At 32.2% G+C, this 8750-nt stretch overlaps 2 long non-coding RNA genes across 3 annotated transcripts; both read right to left on the bottom strand.

Annotated features, from left to right (window-relative positions):
• Positions 1-991: 991 nt before the first annotated feature.
• On the bottom strand, positions 992-4553 carry LOC113354196. Its single transcript, XR_003361726.1, has 3 exons — positions 4452-4553; positions 2657-2726; positions 992-1684 (listed from the first exon to the last, which is right to left on the bottom strand). It is a non-coding gene; the product is annotated as an uncharacterized LOC113354196 (long non-coding RNA).
• Positions 4554-5123: 570 nt separating this feature from the next.
• Positions 5124-7504, bottom strand: LOC113354195. Of its 2 annotated transcripts, none has more exons than XR_003361725.1 (4): positions 7080-7504; positions 6402-6727; positions 6175-6290; positions 5124-5495 (listed from the first exon to the last, which is right to left on the bottom strand). It is a non-coding gene; the product is annotated as an uncharacterized LOC113354195 (long non-coding RNA). The 2 variants fall into 2 exon arrangements; XR_003361724.1 differs by having other exon boundaries at positions 6175-6257; positions 7080-7498.
• Between the last annotated feature and the right edge of the window lie 1246 nt (positions 7505-8750).

Below are 8750 nucleotides of genomic sequence, written 5' to 3'. Positions count from 1 at the left end.
AAACAAGTCATCTCTCCAGAAACAACACTCTCGGTCTTCTTCTTCTTAATTTTATTCGTTTTCTTCTCGTTCGTTCTTTGAACATTGTAAACATGGTGATGATTATAGTGCAGATCTAAGATTAAAAATTACTCTTTTCCAATAATAAATCTTCAAACACTACTGAAATCATCAAAACCTATTGGAAAATCATCAAGACCCTAAATTTTAGTGAGAGAGTTACAAAAAACTATTGAGTTGTAATCTAGATTTTCAATTTCAAGCAATAAACAAGAAATTCCACCTAAAAATGGTGACAACAAGAAGAAAAAACAAAAGAACGTTAAAGAAGACGTTACAGTAAACGATTTTAAAGAATCGCCAGCAGGAAAAAATAATTTTACAGTTTGATCGATATTGGGTTAATTTGTTATATTTTTAGATTCGTCACGTATTTTGACATGGAATTGATTTTTACAGTGTGATCTAGCAGTTCATATACGGTGTACTGACTATTTTATCAAATTTTTTGATTTTCATAGATTATCATTTTTTTTTGACAATATAATTAATTTTTGCACTGTGATCTAGCATTACATATGTAAGGTACCAAAAAGAAACGGGTCAAACTTTGTGATTTTCATATATTTATCACTAATTTTGACATTTATGTACTGAAAAGATTGGTTTTCTGGTTTTCACAAATCCATCTTATTTTAACATTGTAGTAGATCTAGCAGTACATATATGATGTATCGAAAAAATGTCTAAATTTCTTATTTTCATAATAGATTCATCGCAAATACATATATGCTATACTGAAACTAAGAATTTATTATTTTTGTTTTTTTTTTCCGCATAAATTCATCCATTAATGATCAAAAAAAAAAAACTATTGTCATTCAATAAAAAAACTAATGACAACAAAACTACTCATAAGAAATCGGGTCTGTATCAAATGCACACATGTAAACATAGACTTGGTACTGCAGTAAAAAAATTCTTGCATCAAAGATGCACAGGAAATACTTACATTAAAAGGGAAAAAAAGAGTATAACATAGACCTAAATTTAGGTTCAGTTGATTTCATACATTATGGTTCCCTTTTATCACACATACATGAAATGCCAGTATACTATATAACAAAAAAATGAAAAAGATGGAGAAAATAATAAGATTTTTTTTTTATATACAAGTCTTCTGAAATTCTAAACATATTTGACGATATTAATCTTCTACGTTGCCATCATAGCACTCCATCTTTAAGTACATGTACAACTCAGGTAGGTGTGAAAGCGATAAAAATATGATACGATTATGCAACATTTATGCACTCATTTTTACCGCAGTGCAGCTATATGTACTGAGATTTTTCTGGAGTTTTATGCACTGTGTTTTATAGATGCTTCAACTATGGTACTTCACTGCCTTATAGGGAAATACACCAACTTTAGTGACTTCCTTCTTATCAAGTAGCCCATAAGAAATGGATATCTTACACTCGAACTAGAAACGACAATTACTATAGGTTCCAGGCAAAGGAATATATCACCCGATATCAGCATCTCCCTAGATTAGGCTCTACATGAAGTATTGATAAGTGGTGCACTTGTTCTCAACTTAGGCTACTTGCTTCTTAAGCTTTGCAAGCTTCTAATGGACAACGCCACCTCTCGGCACATTCAAAATCACAGCCACTTCTCTCTGAAATCAGTTAGTGCTCATATTAGTTCAAACGCATCAGTAGACACAAAAATCCATCCAAAACAACCATAAAATTAAATGTTTGTAAACATGAAACAGTCCCATGAAGCTTACGAGTAAAATGATTACAAGAGTTGAGCACCCAAATGTGATAAAGGTGAAACATTCTCACTACGTTAGTTAAACTAAGTTACAAGAGGATATAGCGGAAGACTAATGTAGCTGCAAAAGATTTGTAAACAGACATAATATTGGGTTAGCAGCATCACTTTTCCAAATATATCTCTCGGTACATCGAATATACACTCACTCAATTTGAGTACATGTCCGCTGCACTTTATAACAAATCAGCATAAACCAAAACCCAAAGTGATCTACGATTTAATTTGAATTCCATTATCTATACAAAGCTAAAAATTATCAAAATGTACTAATATTTTGGTGACAGTCAGAATTTATGCATTTACAATGTCACCTCTCTGCACATTCAAAATCATAGCCGCTACTCCCTAAAATCAGTTAGTGCTCATATTAGTCTAGATTCACCAGCAGACACGGTCTGTAAACATGCAATAGCCCCATGGAGCTCACGAGTACAATGATTATAGAAAAAACACCCAAATTTGATAAAAGTGAAATACTCTCTCTGTGTTGGCTAACCTAAGTGACAAGAGCATACAATGGCAGACTAATGTAACTGCAAAAGATTTGCAAACATACAAAGATTGAGTTTAGCAACATCACATTTCCAAATGGATCTCTTGGTACGCCAAATATACACTCATTCAATTCGAGTACATATCTGTTGCACTCATTACAAATAAACATATACCAAAAACCAAAGTGAACTACAGTTTGAATTCCACTATCCACACAAAGTCAAGAATGATCAAAATGTACTAGTATTTTGGTGACAGTCACAGTTCAGGCATTTGTAGAAAGTTTAAATCATCTAAGGGAAGTATAAAATACCAAAGTTTAGATAATCTGTTAAAAATACGAATATAATTTCAACCTCTTAGTTCCAAATCGACCTGCCATCCTGCAAAGAAAGATATATACTTCGTTAACAAAATTTCATGTTTGTAACGCTTCCTCGACCCCAGTTAAGAAGTCTTACTCGGTTACCTTGCAAAACGATACATTACATTCAACCAAAGTCTAGCACTGTATAGCTAAATTATTTACAACTCGCATTAGGCTGCAGTGTGTCGTTTAAGAATACCATTATTTACGCAATAGACAACATATAGACAGGCATGTGAAATATGAATATGCACTCAATTAACATGGTAGAACTGAAATGTACTCAATCAGATAGAGATGCATCTGCACTCACAAACTCTAACAGAAAGTCATGAAAATATGCACTCATAACAACAGTACGTCATATATGTACTATTGGATCATACATAGAAATAAACAAAAACACTACATGCATTTGTAGAAATAACTTAGATTTCTTTAGTACCACATATATGCACATTCAGATCATATTCTCAAAAATAAAGTAGGTTTTTGTGAGTACAGCATATATGTACTGAGATAACGTGGTATAAGACCTATGATTCCACATAAATAAAACCACTTCAATTAGGTTTTTGTGACGACAACATATGTACTAAGAAATAACAAATAAGAAGTCCGAGAATCTGAATAAATGAACAGATTAGATAAATTCCATAATAATTGAACTCTATGTATATATATAGTTGCTCCTGGTGCCTTAGCCATAGTGTGGGAACCCATGTACTCATGGGTCAAACTTTTCTAACGTCAACACCATAACATACCGAAGAAACTAAAATGAAGCAAGTACTTTCTAGCCAAGTAAAACTAGTAACATCATGTACACATCACACTTCCCTAAGTTAACCAAAATAAAGCATACTATGCACTCAATATACTAGTTCATTCATTTATAATACACCAAATATGATTTTTTCTAAGTACATCGTTTACGCGCTGCTTTTTTCACAGTGCACCATATATATATTGATTTATCTGGTGTGCAGCGTTTATGCACTGATATTTCTGGAAATATAACAAAATAAAAACAATATTTCCCAGTACGCCATATATGTACCGCTGGATCATATGAAATAAGTGACGAATCTATGAATAAAACAAAATCAACGCATATTTTTCGGTATGCCATATATGTATTGTTGGATTAAATAGTCTCAAACAACAAAAAAAGCATTACTTTAAAAAAATTGTGTAGAAGTAGTAATCTCACTGAAAGAAAATCTATGAAATCATTGAGAGAACATTAGAATCAACGACAAGCCAAATAAAAAATGCATTACAACACATATATTATAAGATCATAAAAATTAATCTCTAGTTTTAGTATGAAATCATCAAAAAAAAAAGGAATAACCTATATATACATAGTAAACATAGAGAAAAATACAATACATAACATATGTACCGATGCTTCATACACAAAACCAAAATGAAAACAAACCCAAAACTAATAAAATTAAATTAAAACAAATCATATTTAATATAGAAATGAACATCAAACATAATTATCAATCTGGATCTGAACTATTTTCATCAATATTGAAGTAAATAATTAACTAATCAAGCACGAAGATCGTAAACACAACAACGACAACAAAAATGTTGAATTCTTGTTTTAGAAACCCTAGAATCTGAAATTTGAATTTGTTACCATGAATTCAAGATATTTGGACCTCAAATCAAGATGGAATCATGAAGAAACATAAAATAAATATTAATAAAGAATAAATTAACTTACGATATACAATCAATCAAGCTTGAGTTTGCAAATCACATGAGGTCAATAAAATCTTCATCGCCAAAGCTCCCACAAAACAGAAAATGTGAGAGAAAATGAAAAGAATGTTAGGGTCCCGGTTGTTCTGATTTTACATATCAAGGATATTTTTTGTATTCTGTTGAAAGTCACACGTGTGTAGGATCTGCGAATAAAATCTTTGGTCCATCATCTTTACTTTCATGAAAAAAGGACCTCTGGTTACTGTTTTTTAATGGATGGACCTGCCATTACATAAACCCATAATATTAATACCTATTGGTAATTCCTACTTTTTTTTAGTGCTCATTGTATTATTTGCACTTCCAAGTTCCAACGCTATATAACCTTTAAAACTGACAAAGTGGATATTATTTTTTTATGCCAGCTTTTCACTTATTATCCTAAAACTTCGAGTTGCCCATGTTTTCTAACTACCCCAAATACATACGGAAGCAAAGCTCCATTTTAGCTTTGGTTTTATTCATACACTAGCAAAGACACGCGCGATGCGAGTGCCATTCCGTTCTATGACCCCCAAACTTATCGTTTATTGATTAACTTTTTTATAAGTTGGAGGACTCCAACAATTACCCCTACCCTCACGACAGCCATCCAAATAACTCAAAATTAAGATCACCAACACCCCTGGGCTTACTGCAAAGTCATGTCAAGAGGGTGCTTGGTTTTACATCATATCCCCTTAATTGTTTAATTTAATTAATACAATGTAAATACATTAATTGCTTCTGTAGTACCTCATGAAGCATCATGCCTCAAGTGTTCATCCCTCTGACCACGACAAACATCCAACCACTAAGGTTGATGCTCCCTCCACACTTTGCATGAGATATCATCAAATATCTTCCATAAATGGGTAAAATATATAAAGTTACTCTTTTACTGAAGATGATCCTTTTGCAGCAGCAGTATCAAGCACAGCCTTCGCCAAATCCTAGAATTTTTGTCTCTCTCGAGTAATACTCCAACAGTCTTATTGTTAGGACCCGAAACCATAGAAATCAGCTACAAACGTAACAACATAAGTAAATTAAAATCTGTCATAAAAGTTAAAAGAGAATATGAATAAAAACTGACTTCATGAAAACACCAAAAATTAGCTACAGAATTACATAATGGTATTCTGTTGGGCAGTTAGACAAATAACAACGAATAACAAACTACCAACTTTAATAAATTCTTAAGGCGTTTCTGCTACTATTGAAATGTAAAATAAAATTATGAAAGTGAAATTAGAAGAATCAACATGGGAAGAACCTAAGAATCAAGTAGCATATGCCCCGGTCGCTCAAATTTTGCTACTTCAGGTGCAGATTGTGACATTGTGTGACTATAAAGACTATGATTAAATAACACCACCAAGTTCTTTTGTGTACATCCAGAAATCATTAAATAAGATTTTCGTACTCAAGTACTCACTCTACTTGAAAGAAGTACAAAAAAATATTAAGGTCTAAATATGAAGGTTATTTGAGTTAAATAGGTACCCAGGTAGTACACTGGGGTGTGGACATTTATGTTGGAACAGAAATATGAAGGTTTTTAATCTATTTGCTAACACATCAAAGATCGAGTTCGGTCCAAACTCCAAAGTGATGCATTTTATATGGGATTAAAAAGAAGCACAGAGATAGGCAATCATACAAAAGATGAGACTGAAATTTGGAAGGAAGAGAGTGCTTACCCGTTTCTCGGGTGAACAGTCCAACTCCTACAGTTCATCTGTTCCGCAATTAGGCTCCTTAAATCAATGGCCCTACCCAGTACCTATACGATAGAAGTTTGTCAGGCAACAAATCACTGCATAGCAAATTCCTTAATTAGTTAAGCATATACAAATACTTAAAAATTGGTATTTCTAGTACATGGCTTAGCCGGAATCGATGATTATGCTATCTCATCACATACTACCTGTTCCCGTTTCATGGTCTTGTGATCGAACTTGAGTGGCGGTAGTAAGTTGTTTGCTTCTTTCGGCTATGTGCTCATCTTTGTTTTCACATCTAATTCTTGTTTTTCTTCTCCTCATTAGCATTACGCCATTGTTGATGTTTCATTTAAGGTCATTGAATCTCATTTTGCTTTGTATAAAAAATGGCGCCATTGTAAGTGAGCATCTCTTTGTTGAGAATTCTCTTGACTGGCATTGCCATTCATTTTCTTTCTCAGCCTCAGCTAGCTCTTGAAATCGAGCAAGCTCAATAATTCTTGGACTTCGATTTGGCTTCAATTGTCATCTGTAAATCAAAGGGAATACGAATCAAAATATTTTTTACGAAATTGATCAGAGAGTTTCAGTTAAACCTTATGACAATATACTATATGTGGTGCCAAATTGAGAGAACACTTTGTCAACTTCTAAGGAATTTCTACAAACAGGTAGAAGCCAATTACTGAATTTGGCAAAAATCGAAATTGAAACTAATGAATTATCACAAATCAATTTGTTAAACTTCTAAGGAATCTCTACAAACATGTAGAAACCCATTACTGAATTTAGCAGAAATCGACTTTTTTTTATGATAAAATAGAAATAGAAATTGAAACTATGCATTATCACAAATCATGTAAAGGGTGTTTAACACTTACCGGTGATCAACGGAATTCAACCATTGACGAAGAGGTCTTAAGTTGAACCATGAAAGTAAAGTAGATGAGTAATTCTATCAAAAAATCATGTCGTAAGGTTCGTATTCGATAACAAAACCAAATAGAGATGAACAACACAAAGTATAATTTTCCCTTAATCAAAATCGATAACTAACAAACCAAAGAAGCAGAATTACCCAAAACAAAACCCTAATTCAAATTTAGGTTTAGAATCAATCAAATTTCAAGCATTAGAATCGTATACAGAATTATGCTCCAAATTTCGTGGGTGAGGTTAAGGATTTTCCTTGTCTGTGAGGAGAAGTTTGCCGATTTTATTGATATTGTTAGATTAGGAAGAGAAGAAGATAAGAGAGCAGAAGGAAAAAGAACGAAGAAAATGTCGTGAAGGTCCTTGGTGCTTCTGCTAAACTAGGATTTTTAACCGGGGTATTCTGATAATTTTAGGGTCCTTTTAATGGTAAAAAGAGACCCGGTCGAAAAGTCGACCTTTTCTTCATTATAGTAAGATTTGGATGCTTATCGGCTCTAAGTCACCTTTGTAGTTCAGTTTTCACTTTATATACTCCTTCCCTCCGTTTCTAAAAGACCTTCATCTATTTCATTTTGGTCTGTTTCAAAATATGTTCAGCTTCTGTTTATAATCATATTTTTCCAATGAACTTTCTAACATACCGTTAAGTTTGTTATATTCACAAATACTTTTTTAATGAAACCACATCTAAAATATTAATGAAATTTGTGTAATTAAGGAAACAAATAAATCCTTGATAACTTTTTTGAAGAAAATATATATGGTTCCAAATTAAATTTCATAACTACTTTTAGTAGTTTTTATTACTAAGATTTTTATTGAAATAAATTAGGCAAGTAGTTAAGGTTAGGAATGTAAACTACTATGGTCTTCTTAATATCTTGACAAAGTCAAACCGGACTGTCTTTTTGAAACTAAGGGAGTTTCATTTTTTATTTTATTTAAGCAAAAACTGAAAGTAAAACTGAAACTTTTCATTTGCCAAATCAAATTAATGTTGGGTAGATGATTGCTAAACAATCATAAACACATATTTTTCTTAGTTACTATTAAAATTTATGAATAAAAAAATGAATGCTAAAGATGGGCTATACATGGAACACAAATTATAATTTAAAATACGTAACTAGAGCTCCACACTTATCGCGAAGCAAATTATACACAGTTTAATCTGCTTGAGGACATCATGGGAAGCTGAATATTTTGATGAATTCATCGCCTATTAACCCTAACTTAACAATTTCCATGTTACCTGTATTTATTTAGTTTACTCCATCATCTCAACTTTTGGTAGCGAGGTGAACATTTCAATCGAGTAGAATTCTTTCTTGCTTGTATCTTCCCCTTGATGTTCATTTATATACTATGAGTTATTCAACAACGACATTTATATTTCATATACTTTTTATACGCATTTGTGATTAAGTATGTGGGACGATTTAAATCGTTGATGAACGTATATCATGAAATTTTAACTATTATGAATTAATTTTTGATGTTGGTAGTTAATAGATGTAGGTGTGTGGTTCATGTTGGCATATATTTTTCCCAGTCCATAGTCAATTTGCTTGATTTTGACAAACTCGTATACCACATTTTTGTTTTAAAATTGTGAT

This window comes from Papaver somniferum, chromosome 2, assembly GCF_003573695.1.
Source record: "Papaver somniferum cultivar HN1 chromosome 2, ASM357369v1, whole genome shotgun sequence".
Classification (NCBI taxonomy): domain Eukaryota; kingdom Viridiplantae; phylum Streptophyta; class Magnoliopsida; order Ranunculales; family Papaveraceae; genus Papaver; species Papaver somniferum.
Note: the sequence above shows the minus strand (reverse complement) of the source record. Positions and strands in the feature narration are given on the sequence as shown.